Raw genomic sequence first — 18,959 nt, forward strand, 5'->3', positions numbered from 1 at the left:
CCGAAGCGTTTATCTCGCAGTTCGGATCTTAGCCCTTCTCAATGGAGCTCGTCTTCAGGGGACCTTCTTCCGGTGACGATGGAGAGCGAAACGCCTCCCCCGGACTCCCCCGCTCAAGAAGCGGGCGACCTTGAAGTGTCGTCACGGAGGGCTTCTCCAGACACGGTGAGGCCAGAAGATAATCCTATAGTCACCCGAAGACCCCAGCATCCGGCTCTTGAAGAGAGCAAACAAAAGAGTCCGGCGCCGTCTGGTATGCGGTCGGACGCACTGAGGGATCTGCTAAGGCGGGCGACCATCTCGGAAGAACACTGTACATTGATGGGAACGGTGATGGAAAGGATTTCATATGCCGAAAGCGGGTTGCATGACGCCTTTATGAGTCTACTGACGGGGTTTGAGGTACGTGAAATGATATACATTTGTGATAGTACCGCACGTTTTTAGGTGTGCCCCGTGTAGATAGTAGCCCCTGAGACTCTGGTTGGCGCCGAGAACGGCGGCAAACAGAGGATCGTAGTCCCAGGTAATAACCATACCGCATTTATGTGCAGGTGGTGGAAGCTCCGGTGGCTAGCCGGACTAATGAGTTTGCCGAACTAAAGCGGCAACTGGATGCGGCAGATGCCGACATCGAGCTTGTTAACAAGCGGCTTAACGAGGCACAGGGTAAGTAATGTTTTCTGGTGAATGTCACATAGGAAGAGCAGCGTGATGCCAGTATCTTTAATATGTTGTGACTGTAGATGGAGCTGCCACCGTGGAGACCCTTCGGGCGGAACTTGCCCAAGCCAAAGAACAAGCAAGGATTAGTGATGGGGCTGCTTTGAAGGCGGCCAAAGAGTTGAGAGCCGAGAAGGCCGCGCATTGCGAGAGCAAAGAGAAAATGGCCAAGATGGCTGTAAATTTAAAAGACACTGCTGACCATTGTCGGTTCCTTGACGAAGAAAACTGAGTGAAGGCGACGGACCTCGAAAAGGCCACGATGGCGGCCAAAGACACCCGCTCTGCCATGAGGGCAAAGAAGGAAGAGCTGTATGAAGCTGGTGATATTGTGGCTGGGAAGCCCTTTTTGCTGCGGAGGAAGTTCGGAGATCCGCGGTATGCCCCTCTGGATCGGCTGTGGAGTTCGGCAGACGCATATCTGGATTTGCCGGCGAGTGCTGTCAATGCGGCCGAATACTTCCGAGATCAAACAGATCGTGAAGTGGACAAGCTATTCTGGTCATAGTTTAACGTTCCAGAGCGTCCGCTTCCACTAACTGATCAGCTTGCCGAATGGGCCGAACTCAATAGATTGTCCGGACTCGCCATGAGGTCCGTCGTAGATCATCTGTGGCCGGAAAAGCCGAAGCCGAACAGCTATTTCAGCTTAGTGCAGCAGTTCCTTGGTGCGGTGCCGTGCATCAATGCAATGAAGAGGTCGGCGTGCATAGAAGGCTCGCGGATGGCCCTTGCCCGTGTCAAAGCATACTGGGCAGAGATGGATGCTACCACCGTTGCGGCGCAGGGTTCGGCCATAGGCCGAGTGGCTGCCGAGCACTATTTTGAAGAAGTTCTTGAGGGTGCTCGTTTGATAGAGGCCCAGTGCTCGAAGAATATTATGTTTGAGTGACATGTATTCCCATTGTAAAAACAATGTTTTATTGAATTTATCAAGGTTGTATTTATTCTTGTGCCCGAAAGTATTTTGATGCCTCCTGTGCGGTCGTTTATGTATACATGTATATAACCTGGAAGATTGCAGTTGTCGGCTTCAACCCCCACGCATACAATGCGGAGGTGTTCGCAGAAGACGCGTGTTCACACTTAATCCAATGTCTTGGTCCTATTAAGGAGGTGATAGCACAGCGAACGAGGCAACCGGACTATAATGCTTTAACACTTTCACTTAGCCATAGGAGTTTGACGGTGGGGCTACTATATAGCCCCTGGTGGCTCCGCACTCTCCCGAATTCGGGGTGCGTACATGCCTGGCCGGGAAGCGGCCCTTCGTTAAGGCGGAGGAATTCTAACATTCCGATAGGTCATTGAGGGAGTCATGGATTAGGGGTGTCCGGATGGCCGGACTATACCTTCAGCCGGACTCCTAGACTATGAAGGTACAAGATTGAAGACTTCGTCCTGTGTCCGGAAGGGACTTTCCTTGGCGTGGAAGGCAAGCTTGGCGATACGAATATATAGATCTCCTACCATTGTAACCGACTTTGTGTAACCGTAACCCTCTCCGGTGTCTATATAAACCGGAGGGTTTTAGTCCGTAGGACAACATACAGAACAACAATCATACCATAGGCTAGCTTCTAGGGTTTAGCCTCTCCGATCTCGTGGTAGATCTACTCTTGTACTACCCATATCATCAGTATTAATCAAGCAGGACGTAGGGTTTTACCTCCATCAAGAGGGCCCAAACCTGGGTAAAACTTCGTGTCCCTTGCCTCCTGTTACCATCCGGCCTAGACGCACAGTTCGGGACCCCCTACCCGAGATCCGCCGGTTTTGACACCGACATTGGTGCTTTCATTGAGAGTTCCTCTGTGTCATCGCCATTAGGCTTGATGGCTCCTACGATCATCAATAGCGATGCAGTCCGGGATGAGACCTTCCTCCCCGGACAGATCTTCGTCTTCGGCGGCTTCGCACTGCGGGCCAATTCACTTGGCCATCTGGAGCAGATCAAAAGCTATGCCCCTGGCCGTCAGGTCAGATTTGGAAGTTTAAACTACATGGCTGACATCCGCGGGGACTTGATCTTTGACGGATTCGAGCCACTGCCGAGCGCGCCGCACTGTCACGACGAGCATGATCTAGCTCTGCCGCCGAACAGTGCCCTGGAGGCCGCACCCGCATCGGCTTCGACCCTTAATCCGGAGCCAACTGCGCCGATCGAGGATGGGTGGTTGGACGCCGCCTCGGGGGCTGCGATCCCAACGGCGATCGAGCTGAACACCAGCCCAGCACTCCGTGAGACTCGTGACTCCAAGGAGTCGGACTCCTCTCCGGACTCCGAACCCTCCGCGCCCCTACCGATCGAATCCGATTGGGCGTCGATCATGGAGACACAGGTTGATATTTTGAAGACACTAAAGTCTCTCTCTTTATCAGGAGAGCCCTGGCCGGACTACGGTCAGCAAGGTTGGGATACGGACGATGAAGAAATTCAAAGCCCACCCACCACCCACTTTGTAGCCACTGTCGACGATTTAACCGACATGCTCGACTTCGACTCCGAAGACATCGACGGTATGGACGCCGATGCAGGAGATGATGAAGAACCAGCGCCTATTGCGCCCTGGAAAGCCACCTCGTCATATGACATATACATGGTGGACACCCCAAAAGAAGGAGATGGCGATGGAACAGCGGAGGATGACCCCTCCAAGAAACAGCCTAAGCGCCGGCGTCAGCGGCGCCGCTCAAAATCCCGCCAAAGCAAATATGGTGATTCCAGCACGGGAGATAATAATACTCCGCATAGTGCCAAAGAAAACCCCCTCCAGCAAGATTCAGCACAGGAGGATGGAGAAGCCAGCCCTCATGAGAGAGCGGCAGACAGAGAGGTCGAGGACGATAATTATATGCCTCCCTCTGAAGACGAGGAAAGCCTCGACGATGACGAATTCGTCGTGCCAGAGGATCCCGTCGAGCAAGAGTGTTTTCAACGCAAGCTTATGGCCACGGCAAGAAGCCTCAAGAAAAAACAGCAACAGCTTAGAGCTGATCAAGATTTGCTAGTCGACAGATGCACTGAAGTACTTGCGGCCGAAGAGCATAAACTCGAACGCCCCTCCAAGAGCTACCCAAAGCGGAGGTTGCTACCCCGACTAGAGGAGGAAGCACTTAAACCTACATCACCAGCACATGATACGGCCGACTGGCCACCTCGTGGCCGCGACAGAGAGGCCTCTCGGCCCTCTACTCAAGCCGCACCCCGTACCAAGGCACGGGAAAATGCGCCTGACCTGCGATATATGTTGGAGGACAAGGCAAGGCAAACAAGATCGATCTACGGATCACGTGGGCGCCCCATGACTCGAGACGGTAACCGTCACGCCGGACACAAATCCGGTAGGGCCGAACACAGTAGACAAAGCTCATTGGAGCTACATCATGATATAGCCCAGTACAGAGGCGCCGCACACCCACTATGCTTCACAGACGAAGTAATGGATCATCAAATCCCCGAGGGTTTCAAACTCGTAAACATCGAATCATATGATGGCACAACAGATCCTGTGGTATGGATCGAGGATTATCTCCTTCATATCCACATGGCCCGCGGTGATGATTTCCACGCCATCAAATACCTCCCACTCAAGCTTAAAGGACCAACACTGCATTGGCTTAACAGCTTGCCAACAGGATCAATCAGTTGTTGGGAGGACGTGGAAGCCGCATTCCTTGACAATTTCCAAGGCACTTATGTGCGACCCCCAGAAGCCGATGACCTAAGTCACGTAATTCAGCAGCCAGAGGAATCGTCCAGGCAATTCTGGACACGGTTCCTAACAAAGAAAAATCAAATAGTCGACTGTCCAGACGCTGAGGCCCTAGCAGCCTTCAAGCACAATATCCGTGACGAGTGGCTGGCCCGGCACCTTGGACAGGAAAAGCCGAAATCTATGGCAGCACTCACGACACTCATGACCCGCTTTTGCGCAGGAGAAGACATCTGGCTTGCTCGTAGCAACAATATGACCAAGAACCCTGGTAATTCGGATACGAGGGACAGTAGTGGCAGGTCGCGTCGCAACAAGCAGAAGCGCCGCATTAACGGCGACAATGCTGAGGATATGGCAGTTAATGCCGGATTCAGAGGCTATAAATCATGTCAGCGGAAAAAGCCATTCAAAAGAAATCCTAGGGGCCCGTCCAGTTTGGACCGAATACTCGACCGCTTGTGCCAGATACATGGCACCCTCGAAAAGTCGGACAATCACACCAACAGGGATTGTTGGGTGTTCAAGCAGGCAGGCAAGTTAAATGCCGAAAATACCGACAAGGGGCTGTATAGCAATGACGACGAAGAGCCCCGACCGCCGAACAACAGTGGATAGAAGGGTTTTCCCCCACAAGTGCGGACGGTGAACATGATATACGCAACCCACATCCCCAAGAGGGAGCAGAAGCGCGCGTTAAGGGACGTATACGCGGTAGAGCCAGTCGCCCCAAAGTTCAACCCATGGTCCTCCTGCCTGATCACCTTTGATCGAAGGGACCATCCAACTAGCACCCGTCATGGCGGATTCTCCGCATTGGTTCTAGACCCAATTATTGACGGATTTCATCTCACTAGAGTCCTTATGGACGGCGGCAGCAGCCTGAACCTGCTTTACCAGGATACAGTGCGGAAAATGGGCATAGATCCCTCGAGGATTAAGCCCACCAAAACGACCTTTAAAGGCGTAATACCTGGTGTAGAGGCCAACTGTACAGGCTCAGTCACACTTGAAGTGGTCTTCGGATCTCCGGATAATTTCCGAAGCGAGGAGTTAATCTTCGACATAGTCCCATTCCACAGTGGCTATCACGCACTGCTCGGGCGAACCGCATTCGCCAAGTTCAACGCGGTACCTCACTACACATACCTTAAGCTCGAGATGCCAGGCCCTCGAGGAGTAATTACGGTCAATGGAAACACCGAATGCTCCCTCCGAACGGAGGAGCACACGGCGGCCCTTGCAGCGGAAGTACAAAGCAGCCCCTCCAGGCAGTTCTCTAGTCCGGCCATTAAACATCCGGACACCGTCAAGCGCGCCCGGAGTAACCTACAACAAGACCGCCTGGCACATTCCGAGCAGGCGTAGCAATGCGGCCCCAACCCCAGCCCTCGCAAAAATGCGACGCCAGTGCTTCGCGTACATAACTACGCTCTAGAAATACCATGGGTACAAGGGGAGGAGCACCATCATGGCACGCCCGAAACACGACTTAAACTGCACCAAGGGCTGCCGATTTTTTAATTTTCTCTTACTTTCAGGACTCCATTCTTCAGAAGGCCTGTTCGGCAGTTCAATTGCCGCACAAATGATGCAAGAACTAGGGAAGCAGACAAGCCATGCCGCATTACGGAACTCCCAGGTAGTCTCTATCATGAGAAGTATACCTGTTTCGCATACCATTCCGCAGCCTGCCCCTGGAACGGACATGTTAAATAGTCCAACCTTTTGCTTATCGCATTATTTGCATCGTTCTGCTTTGATCGCAGCCCTTTTTAATAAACAATGCATAGCTTTTGTCTATTTTTGCATTACTCTTTTTTTACAAATATATGTTCCTTAACGACATGTTGCACCCGTACACTTTGGTACGGCCAAAATACGCCAGGGGCTTTAGTACCCCTCAATATGGTGTGAGCAGTCCGAACACTTTAACAAGTGCGGCACCCCGAACTTATAGCATTATATGCATCGGCTCCGAATCATGTCTTGGGTCAATAGTTGGGTTTTCCCGGCTCCTATGTTTTGGTGCCTTACGTTCCGCTATGTCGGCTAAGGTAGCACTAGGAGAACAACTGCGATTGTGCCCCAGTTGAGCTGGGTCGAGCACCTCAGTAGAGAAAGCTAAAACTGACTGTCATGATGAAGCGAGAGCTGGTCGCTGTTCGAGAGGTTTTTCGAGTCCCTAAAGACTTATGCCGCTTAGAGCGAGGAGTCGGCTCTGTCCGGCCAAGGCGTGGATAGCGCCCCGAACTCGGTCTTCCGAATACCAGGGGCTTCGCCAAAATTTAAAATTATAGAATTCTATGGCTTAGTGAGAGTGTTCACGCATTATAGTCCGATTGCCTTATTCGTTGTGCTGAGCGCCTCCCTCGAAGGAACCAAACATGGGGAAAAGAGCGCTCAGGTTTATCCCCGAACACCCCAGCACTAGCGGCACGGGGGCAGAAGCCGACGACTCGCCATCTCTCAGAATTGATAAATAGCCGCACATAAGGTAATATTTTAAATTCCAGCAGCATTGCTTAGCGCATATGAACAAGTTTTCAGCGCACAGGACAAAACGAGCGAGTTTTACTCAAAAATTACATCCCTGGAACATTCATCCGCCATAAGGCAGGCACCCTTCAGAACATCCTTATTATAATTCTCGGGCTTGCGATGTTCTTTCCCCAGCGGTGGCCCATCCTTCACAAGCTTCTCAGCATCCAGCTTGCCCCAGTGCACCTTAGCACGGGCAAGGGCCCTACAGGCAACTTCAATGCAGACGGAGCGCTTGATGACTTCGAGCCTTGGACAGGCCCCCACTAGCCGCCGCACCAGCCCGAAATAGCTCCCAGGCAGAGCCTCTCCAGGCCACAGCCGAACTATGAGGCCCTTCATGGCCTGTTCGGCTGCCTTGTGGAGCTCGACCAGTTGCTTCAGCTGGTCGCTCAGGGGCACGGGGTGTCCGGCCTCAGCATACTGAGACTAGAACACCTTCTCTGTCGAGCTACCCTCCTCGGCTCGATACAATGCGGCGGCATTGGACACACTCCGGGGAAGATCTGCGGACGCTCCTGGAGAGCTCCGGATTCGGGTAAGTAACAAGTAACTCACGTTTATGTGTTTACTTTGCATAAAGAATGCCTTACCCGCCGCTATCTTTTTCACCGCATCCAACTCCTGGAGGGTCTTCTGGGATTCGTCCTTGGGAGACTTGGCATTTTTAATAGCCACCGCGAGCTCGGACGCTCGCGTCATTGAGTCAAGCTCCAAACTCTCATGTTTTTTCATGAGAGCCTGGAGCTCTTGCCGCACCTTGCCAACCTGGGCCTCATACTTCTCCTGCTCGGTGCGCTCCATGGCCACCCTCTTCTCGGCCTCGAGCAGTGCTTGCTTAAGGGTCGCCACCTCAGACGTGGCCCCTACAATAGCCACGATAATCCTGTCATTTTTTTTTTGCAATTGCACCTTTTTTATATATATTTAAACAAGGTATTTCTTACCTTCATTGTCCTCGAGCTGCTTCTTGGCACGCCCAAGCTCTTGCTCGGACTGCTCGAGGTTCTGCTTTAGCGTGTCCACTTCCGCAGTTAGTGTGGCGGACGCCAGCAGAGAAGCCTGCATACGCATATTGACTCCTTTTTGTTAGACTCCTGCGAATTTTATTTGATCCTCTATTTGGCTTTTCTTCCCGAATGCCAAACAGCGCATCAGGGGCTACTGTCTATGCGGTAATATTATTTACACATTCTTTACTTACCTCAAAGCCTGTTAAAAGGCTAGCACAAGCTTCAGTCAGTCCACTCTTGGCGGACTGAACCTTCTGGACCACCGCACTCATAATGGTGCGGTGCTCCTCGTCGATGGAGGCGCCTTTGAGAACCTCCAATAGATTGTCCGGCGCCTCCGGTTGGATGAGGGTCACCGGCACGGTGGGCTTGCTCCTCTTGGAAGGAGGTCGCCCGCCGGACTCTGGAACCTTTGAAGGTTCCGGAGCGGTGTCTGGCCTAGAGCCGGACTTGGAGCCCTGGGGGTTTTATCCCCTTTACTCCTGGAGTCCGGGAGGTCGCCTTGTGGCGCCTCCAGGACCACCTCCTCCTGGCTTGGAACCTATTGGGACAACACTTCGGTGTCGTCCGTTGGGCGGGGGCAGGTAGCCGTCGGAAGCGAATTCATATCCGACGAGTCCAGTGAACCGCTCAACGACGCGTCGAGCCGGCCTTTGGGTGGGCTGCATAATCATATTCGACATAAGGGAAAGCTGTGCAATAAAGGAATACTATGAATTACTCTGGTATCCGGATACTTACGATTTCGCCAAGGGCATGGCCCTGAGCGGCCACTCCTCTCCACCGTCGTCGGCGTCGGTGGAGTAGTCCGGAGGAAGGGTTTTCCCCTTCTTGGACTGAGGGAGTCCTGGATTAGGGGGTGTTCGGATAGCCGGACTATACCTTCAGCCGGACTCCTGGACTATGAAGATACAAGATTAAAGACTCCATCCCGTGTCCGGAAGGGACTTTCCTTGGCGTGGAAGGCAAGCTTGGCGATACGGATATGAAGATCTCCTACCATTGTAACCGACTTTGTGTAACCCTAACCCTCTCCAGTGTCTATATAAACCAGAGGGTTTTAGTCCGTAGAACAACATACACATCAACAATCATACCATAGGCTAGCTTCTAGGGTTTAGCCTCTTCGATCTCGTGGTAGATCTACTCTTGTACTACCCATATCATCAATATTAATCAAGCAGGACGTAGGGTTTTACCTCCATCGAGAGGGCCCGAACCTGGGTAAAACTTCGTGTCCCTTGCCTCCTGTTACCATCCGGTCTAGACGCACAGTTCGGGACCCCCTACCCAAGATCCGCCGGTTTTGACACCGACATTGGTGCTTTCATTGAGAGTTCCTCTGGGTCGTCGCCGTCAGGCTCGATGGCTCCTACGATCATCAATAGCGATGTAGTCCAGGGTGAGACCTTCCTCCCCGGACAGATCTTCGTCTTCGGCGGCTTCGCACTGCGGGCCAATTCACTTGGCCGTCTGGAGCAGATCGAAAGCTACACCCCTGGCCGTCAGGTCGGATTTGGAAGTTTAAACTACACAGCTGACATCCGCGGGGACTTGATCTTCGACGGATTCGAGCCACTGCCGAGCACGCCGCACTGTCACGATGAGCATGTTCTAGCTCTGCCACTGAACAGTGCCCTGGAGGCCGCACCCGCATCAGCTTCGACCCTTAATTCGGAGCCAACTGCGCTGATCGAGGATGGGCGGTTGGACGCCACCTCGGGGGCTGCGATCCCAATGGCGATTGAGCTGAACACCAGCCCCGTACTCTACGAGACTCGTGACTCCAAGGAGCCAGACTCCTATCCGGACTCCAAACCCTCCGCGCCCCTGCCGATCGAATCCGATTGGGCGCCGATCATGGAGTTTACTGCCGCGGACATGTTTCAACACTCGCCTTTTGGCGATATCCTGAAGACATTGAAGTCTCTCTCTTTATCAGGAGAGCCCTGGCCGGACTACGGTCAGCAAGGTTGGGGTGCGGACGATGAAGAAATTCAAAGCCCACCCACCACCCACTTCGTAGCCACTGTTGACGACTTAGCGGACATGCTCGACTTCGACTCCGAAGACATCGACGGTATCGATGCCGATGAAGGAGATGATGAAGAACCAGCGCCTACTAGGCCCTGGAAAGCCAGCTCGTCGTCTGACATATACATGGTGGACACCCCAAAAGAAGTAGATGGCGATGGAACAGCGGAGGACGACCCCTCCAAGAAACAGCCTAAGCGCCGGCGTCAGCGGCGCCGCTCAAAATCCCGCCAAAACAAATACGGTGATTCCAGCATGGGAGATAATAATACTTTGGAAAGTGCCGAAGAAAACCCCCTCCAGCAAGATTTAGCACAGGAGGATGGAGAAACCAGCCCTCATGAGAGAGCGGCAGACAGAGAGGTTGAGGACGATAATTATATGCCTCCCTTCGAAGACGAGGCAAGCCTCGACGATGATGAATTCGTCATGCCAGAGGATCCCGTCGAGCAAGAGAGTTTTCAACGCAGGCTTATGGCCACGGCAAGAAGCCTTAAGAAAAAATAGCAACAGCTTAGAGCTGATCAAGATTTGCTAGTCGACAGATGGACTGAAGTCCTTGCGGCTGAAGAGCATAAACTCGAGCGCCCCTCCAAGAGCTACCCAAAGCGCAGGTTGCTACCCCAATTAGAGGAGGAAGCACTTGATGCGGCCGACCGGCCACCTCGTGGCCACGACAGAGAGGCCTCTCGGCCCTCCACTCAAGCCGCACCCCGTACCAAGGCACGGGAATATGCGCCGGACTTACGAGGTATGTTGGAGGACAAGGCAAGGCAAACAAGATCGATCTACGGATCACGGGGGCGCCCCATGGCTCGAGATGGTAACCATCACGCCGGCCACAAATTTGGCAGGGCCGAACATAGTAGACAAAGCTCATTGGAGCTACGTCATGATATAGCCCAGTACAGAGGCGCCGCACACCCACTATGGTTCACAGACGAAATAATGGATCATCAAATCCCCGAGGGTTTCAAACCCGTAAACATCGAATCAAATGATGGCACAACAGATCCGGCGGTATGGATCGAGGATTATCTCCTTCATATCCACATGGCCCACGGTGATGATTTCCACGCCATCAAATACCTCCCACTCAAGCTTAAAGGACCAACTCGGCATTGGCTTAACACCTTGCCAACAGGATCAATCAGTTGTTGGGAGGACCTGGAAGCCGCATTCCTCGACAATTTCCAGGGAACTTATGTGCGACCCCCAGACGCCGATGACCTAAGTCACGTAATTCAGCAGCCATAAGAATTGGCCAGGCAATTCTGGACACGGTTCCTAACAAAGAAAAATCAAATAGTCGACTGTCCGGACGTTGAGGCCCTAGCAGCCTTCAAGCACAATATCCGTGACGAGTGGCTGGCCCGGCACCTTGGATAGGAAAAGCCGAAATCTATGGCAGCACTCAGGACACTCATGACCCGCTTTTGCGCGGGAGAAGACAGCTGGCTTGCTCGTAGCAACAATATGACCAAGAACCCTGGTAATTCGGACACCAGGGATAGTAGTGGTAGGTCGCGTCACAACAAGAAGAAGTGCCGCATTAACGGCGACAATGCTGAGGATACGACAGTTAATGCCGGATTCAGAGGCTCTAAATCCGGTCAGCGGAAAAAGCCATTCAAAAGGAATCCTAGGGGCCCGTCCAGTTTGGACCGAATACTCGACCGCTTGTGCCAGATACATGGCACCCCCGAAAAGCCGGTCAATCACACCAACAGGGATTGTTGGGTGTTCAAGCAGGCAGGCAAGTTAAACACCGAAAATGAAGACAAGGGGCTGCATAGCGATGACGACGAGGAGCCCCGGCCGCCGAACAACAGTGGACAGAAGGGTTTCCCCCCAAAAGTGCGGACTGTGAACATGATATACGCAACCCACGTCCCCAAAAGGGAGCGGAAGAGCGCGTTAAGGGATGTATATGCGGTAGAGCCAGTCGCCCCAAAGTTCAACCCATGGTCCTCCTGCCCGATCACCTTTGATCGAAGGGACCATCCCACTAGCATCCGTCATGGCGGATTCGCCGCATTGGTTCTAGACCCAATTATTGACGGATTTCATCTCACTAGAGTCCTTATGGATGGCGGCAGCAGCCTGAACCTGCTTTACCAGGATACAGTGCGGAAAATGGGCATAGATCCCTCGAGGATTAAGCCCACCAAAACGACCTTTAAAGGCGTAATACCAGGTGTAGAGGCCAACTGTACAGGCTCAGTCACACTTGAAGTGGTCTTCGGATCTTCGGATAGTTTCCGAAGCGAGGAGTTAATCTTCGACATAGTCCCGTTCCGAAGTGGTTATCACGCACTGCTCGGGCGAACCGCATTCGCCAAGTTCAATGGAGTACCGCACTACGCATACCTTAAGCTCAAGATGCCAGGCCCTCGAGGAGTAATTACGGTCAATGGAAACACCGAACGCTCCCTCCGAACGGAGGAGCACACGGCGGCCCTTGCAGCGGAAGTACAAAGCAGCCTCTCTAGGCAGTTCTCCTATCCGGCCACTAAACGACCGGACACCGTCAAGCGCGCCCGGAGTAACCTACAACAAGACCGCCTGGCACGATCTGAGAAGGCGTAGCAACGTGGCCCCAACCCCAACCCTCGCAAAAAGGCGACGCCAGTACTTCGCGTACATAACTACCCTCTAGAGATACCATAGGTACCGGGGGAGGGGCACCATCACGGCACGCCCGAAACACGGCTTAAACCGCACCAGGGGCTGCCGATTTTTTAATTTTTTCTTACTTTCAGGACTCCATCCTTCGGCAGGCCTGTTCGGTAGTTCAATTGCCGCACAAACGATGCAAGAAACCAGGGAAGCAGACAAGCCACGCCACATTACGGAACCTCCAGGTGGTCTCTATCACGAGCAGTATACCTGTTCTACATACTATTCCGCAGCTTGCCCCTGAAACAGATATGTTAACTAGTCCAACCTTTCACTTATCGCATTATTTGTATCGTTCTGCTTTGATCACAGCCCTTTTTAATAAAAAAATGCATAGCTTTTGTCTATTTTTGCATTACCTTTTTTCTTTATATATGTTCCTTAACGACATGTTGCACCCGTACACGTTGGTACGGCCAAAATATGCCAGGGGCTTTAGTACCCCTCAATATGGTGTGAGAAGTCCGAACACTTTAACAAGTGCGGCACCCCGAACCTATAGCATTATATGCATCGGCTCCGAATCATGTCTTGGGTCAATAGTTGGGTTTGCCCGGCTCCTATGTTTTGGTGCCTTACGTTCCGCTATATCGGCTAAGGTAGCACTAGGAGAACCACTACGATTGTGCCCTAGTTGAGCTGGGTCAAGCACCTCAGTGGAGAAAGCTAAAACTAACTGTCATGATGAAGCGAGAGCTGGTCGCTGTTCGAGAGGTTTTTCGAGTCCCTAAAAACTTATGCCGCTTAGGGCGAGGAGCCGGCTCTGTCCGGCCAAGGCGTGGATAGCGCCCCGAACTCGGTCTTCTGAATACCAGGGGCTTCGCTGAAATTTAAAATTATAGAATTCTATGGCTAAGTGAGAGTGTTCACGCATTATAGTCCGATTGCCTTGTTCGTTGGGCTGAGCGCCTCCCTCAAAGGACCCAAACATGGGAAAAAGAGCGCTCAGGTTTATCCCCGAACACCCCAGCACTAGCGGCACGGGGGCAGAAGCCGACGACTCGCCATCTCTCAGAATTGATAAACAGCCGCACAGAAGGTAATATTTTAAATTCCAATAGCATTGCTTAGCGCATATGAACAAGTTTTCAGCGCACAGGACAAAACGAGCAAGTTTCACTCAAAAAATTACATCCCTAGAACATTCATCCGCCACAAGGCAGGCACCCTTCAGAACATCCTTATAGTAATTCTCGGGCTTGCGATGCTCTTTCCCCGGCGGTGGCCCGTCCTTCACAAGCTTCTCAGCATCCAGCTTGCCCTAGTGCACCTTAGCACGGGCAAGGGCCCTACGGGCACCTTCAATGCAGACGGAGCGCTTGATGACTTTGAGCCTTGGACAGGCCTCCACCAGCCGCCGCACCAGCCCGAAATAGCTCCCAGGCAGAGCCCCTCCAGGCCACAGCCAAACAATGAGGCCCTTCATGGCCTGTTCGGCCACCTTGTGGAGCTCGACCAGTTGCTTCAGCTAGTCGCTCAGGGGCACGGGGTGTCCAGCCTCAGCATACTGAGACCAGAACACCTTCTCTGTCGAGCTGCCCTCCTCGGCTCGATAGAATGCGGCGGCATTGGACACACTCCGGGGAAGATCTGCGAATGCTCCTGGAGAGCTCCGGATTCGGGTAAGTAACAAGTAACTCACGTTTATGTGTTTGCTTTGCATAAAGAATGCCTTACCCACCGCTATCTTATTCACGTCATCCAACTCCTGGAGGGTCTTCTGGGATTCGGCCTTGGCAGACTTGGCATTTTCAATAGCCACCGCGAGCTCGGACGCTCGTGTCTTTGAGTCAAGCTCCAAACTCTCATGTTTTTCCATGAGAGCCTGGAGCTCTTGCCATACCTTGCCAACCTCGGCCTCATACTTCTCCCGCTCGGTGCGCTCCGAGGCCGCCCTCTTCTCGGCCTCGACCAGCGCTTGCTTAAGGGTCGCCACCTCAGACGTGGCCCCTACAATAGCCACGATAATCCTGTCATTCTTTGCAATTGCACCTTTTTATATATATTTAAAAACAAGGTATTTCTTACCTTCCTTGTCCTCGAGCTGCTTCTTGGCACACCCGAGCTCTTGCTCGGACCACTCGAGGTTCTGCTTTAGCGTGTCCACTTCCGCAGTCAGTCGGGCAGACGCAAGCAGAGAAGACTGCATACGCATATTGAGTCATTTTTGTTAGACTCCTGCGAATTTTATTTGATCCTCTATTCGGCTTTTCTTCCCGAACGCCAAACAGAGCATCAGGGGCTACTGTCTATGTGGTAATATTATTTACACATTCTTTACTTACCTCAAAGCCTGTTAAAAGGCTAGTACAAGCTTCAGTCAGTCCGCTCTTGGCGGACTAAACCTTCTGGACCACCGCACTCATAATAGTGCGGTGCTCCTCATCGATGGAGGCGCCTTGGAGCGTCTCCAACATATTGTCCGGCGCCTCCGGTTGGATGGGGGCCACCGGCACGGTGGACTTGCTCCTCTTGGAAGGAGGTCCCCCGTCGGACTCTGGAACCTTTGAAGGTTCCGGAGCGGTGTCCGGCCTAGAGCTGGACTTGGAGCCCTGGGGGGTTTCATCCCCTTTACTCTTGGAGTCTGGGAGGTCGCCATGCGGCGCCTCTAGGACCACCTCCTCCTGGCTTGGAACCTGTTGGGACAACACTTCGGTGTCGTCCGTAGGGCGGGGGGAGGAAGCCGTCGGAAGCGAGTTTACATCCGACGAGTCCAGTGAGCCGCTCGACGACGCGTCGAGCCGGTCTTTGGGTGGGCTGCATAAACATGTTCGACGTAAGGGAAAGTTCTGCAATAAACGAATACTATGAATTACTCTGGTATCCAAATACTTACGATTTTGCCAGGGCCTTGGCCCTGGGCTGCCACTCCTCTCCGTCGTCGTCGACATCAGTGGAGTAGTCCGGAGGAAGGGTTTTCCCCTTCTTGGACCCTCCGACCTCCCCAGAGAGGGTGGCCTTCCTTTTCTTCTCTCCTCGCGCTGGAGGGGGAGAGGTCTCTTCTTCTTCCTCGTCGTCTTCACGGGAGGAATGCGCCTCGGAACTGTCAGATGATGGATCCGACACCTCCTGGCGCTGGGCACTCTTCCGAGTCCCCGTGGCCTTTCTCGCGGCCTTCTTCTCTGGCACCACATAGGGTGCCGGAACCAGCAGCTTCGCCAAGCGAGCGTCCGCTGGGCCTTCGGGCAAAGGAGCCGGACAGTTGATCTGTCCGGATGTCACCTGCCAGTCCTGTTAAAGGTAAGGGAGCTTAGATCCCGCATGGAGTCAAACTATGAAAAACTGATACCCTGTAAAAGGAAAAAATAGCTTACCGCATGAGCGTGATGCTGCGTACTAAATCCGCGATCCTCGGTAGCGGATGCGGGGGCCTCGGCGCCCTTGAAAAGCACCTTCCAGGCATCTTCGTACGTCGTGTCGAAGAGCCTGCTCAGAGTTTGGTGCCGCGCCGGGTCGAACTCCCACAGGTTGAAAGCCCGTTGTTGACACGGGAGGATCAGGCGGATGAACATAACCTGGACTACGTTGACAAGTTTGAGCTTCTTGTCCACCAGGGTTTGGATGCATGTTTGGAGTCCGGTCAGCTCTCCTTTCTTACCCCACGACAGGCCCGTCTCCTTCCAGGAGGTGAGCCGCGTAGGGGGTCCGGATCGAAACTCGGGGGGTGCGACCCATTCGGTGTCGCGCGGCTCGGTGATGTAAAACCACCCCGATTGCCACCCCTTTAGGGTCTCCACAAAGGAGCCCTCGAGCCATAGGACGTTGGCCATCTTGCCCACCATGGCGCCTCCGCACTCCGCCTGGTTGCCGCGCACCACCTTCGGCTTGACGTTGAAAGTCTTGAGCCATAGGCCGAAATGGGGGCGGATGCGAAGGAAGGCCTCGCACACGACGATAAACGCCGAGATGTTGAGGACGAAGTTCGGGGCCAGATCGTGGAAATCCAGGTTGTAGTAGAACATGAGCCCCCGGACAAATGGGTGGAGAGGGAAGCCCAGTCCCTGGAGGAAATAGGGGAGGAACACCACCCTCTCATGGGGCCTAGGGGTGGGGATGATCTGCCCCTTTTCGGGAAGCCGGTACGCGATGTCGTTAGACAGGTATCCGGCCTTCCTCAGCTTTTTGATGTGTCCCTCCGTGACGGAGGAGACCATCCACTTGCCTCCCGCTCCGGACATGGCTGGAGAAGGTTGAGGTGGGGAGTGCGGACTTGGGCGCTGGAGCTCGAGTGCGCAAGAATGGATAGGCAAAGGAGGAAGAAGGCGTAGGTGAACAGGTGGATCCTTATCCCCTTATATGGGTGGACGCAACTACATGTCCCAACCAGCCTGGTAAAACTCGCTTATCTCCAAGCGCCGTAATCAATGGCGCGGTTGGGTTACCCACGCCCGTATTGATGAGAATCCCGGGATAAGGGGACACGATCTCTGCTTTAACAAGACGTGCCAAGGAAACTGCCTCGCATGACGCGCTGAGGTGGGATAATGAAACGACTCGGATAAAGGCTTGGCCGGAGTGTGTCACGCTACGGAATACGTCAGCAGATTAGATTTGTGTAAATATTATTCTCTCTATGGCAATATGTGGAAACTTATTTTGCAGAGCCGGACACTATCTTTGTGTTCAAAATCTTCTATGAAGTACTTGGAGGAGGAACCCGCCTTGCAATGCCGAAGATAATCTGCGCGCCGGACTCGTCGTCATTGAAGCCTGGTTCAGGGGCTACTGAGGGAGTCCTGGATTAGGGGGTGTTCGGATAGCCGGACTATACCTTCAGCCGGACTCCTGGACTATGAAGATACAAGATTAAAGACTCCGTCCCGTGTCCGGAAGGGACTTTCCTTGGCGTGGAAGGCAAGCTTGGCGATACGGATATGAAGATCTCCTACCATTGTAACCGACTTTGTGTAACCCTAACCCTCTCCGGTGTCTATATAAACCGGAGGGTTTTAGTCCGTAGAACAACATACACATCAACAATCATACCATAGGCTAGCTTCTACGGTTTAGCCTTTCGATCTCGTGGTAGATCTACTCTTGTACTACCCATATCATCAATATTAATCAAGCAGGACATAGGGTTTTACCTCCATCGAGAGGGCCCGAACCTGGGTAAAACTTCGTGTCCCTTGCCTCCTGTTACCATCCGGCCTAGACGCACAGTTCGGGACCCCCTACCCGAGATCCGCAACTGTGCGTCTAGGCCGGATGATAACAGGAGGCAAGGGACACGAAGTTTTACCCAGGTTCGGGCCCTCTCGATGGAGGTAAAACCCTACGTCCTGCTTGTTTAATATTGATGATATGGGTAGTACAAGAGTAGATCTACCATGAGGTCGAAGAGGTTAAACCGTAGAAGCTAGCCTATGGTATGATTGTTGATTTGTATGTTGTCCTACGGACAAAAACCCTCCGGTTTATATAGACACCGGATAGGGTTAGGGTTACATAGAGTCGGTTACAATGGTAGGAGATCTGTATATCCGTATCACCAAGCTTGCCTTCCACGCCAAGGAAAGTCCCTTCCGGACGCGGGACGGAGTCTTCAATCTTGTATCTTCATAGTCCAGGAGTCCGGCTGAAGGCATAGTCCGGCTATCCGAACACCCCTAATCCAGGACTCCCTCAGTAGCCCCCAAACCAGGCTTCAATGACGATGAGTCCGGCATGCAGATTGTCTTCGACATTGCAAGGCGGGTTCTCCTCCAAATTCTGTGTACCTGTTTGAATAAAGTCCGGTTTCTTGTAGATGTTGCGCTCCTTGGCTTCTACGCCCAATAATGGCCGCTTCCCACGTGTCAAACGAATATGAGAAGTCTGAGTGTTTTTACATTCACACCCCTAGCCGCATAAATGAGCTGCCCTATTTAAGGGGACGAGGATTTAGATCCAATCCACACCTTCTCCCCTCCGTGAGTGTTCATCAGAGCGCATCCGACAAAGGTCCATTCCACCATGGCTAGCCGTCGCAACTCCTCCCCTCGCCCTTCCAGCCCTAAGCCTGGATATTGGGAGAGATGTTCCACCCCGCATAGCGAGCTAGTGACACTCCAGACCAAGGGATTTCTCCCCCCGGCCTATATGGTCCCGGTTCGAGCCGGTCTTGCTGTCTACAACGGCAGAGAGCAAGCAGAGAATGCCCCTAATCCCTCCAAAGGAGAGCGGGTGTGCCTTGTCCCTTACTTAATAAGGGGGCTCGGATTTCCAATCCACCCATTTCTCCGAGGGCTGCTGGAGTTCTACAGCCTCCAGC

The sequence above is a fragment of the Triticum urartu genome, chromosome 5A (genome assembly GCF_056163025.1).
Source record: "Triticum urartu cultivar PI428250 chromosome 5A, HENAU_Tu73, whole genome shotgun sequence".
Taxonomy (NCBI): domain Eukaryota; kingdom Viridiplantae; phylum Streptophyta; class Magnoliopsida; order Poales; family Poaceae; genus Triticum; species Triticum urartu.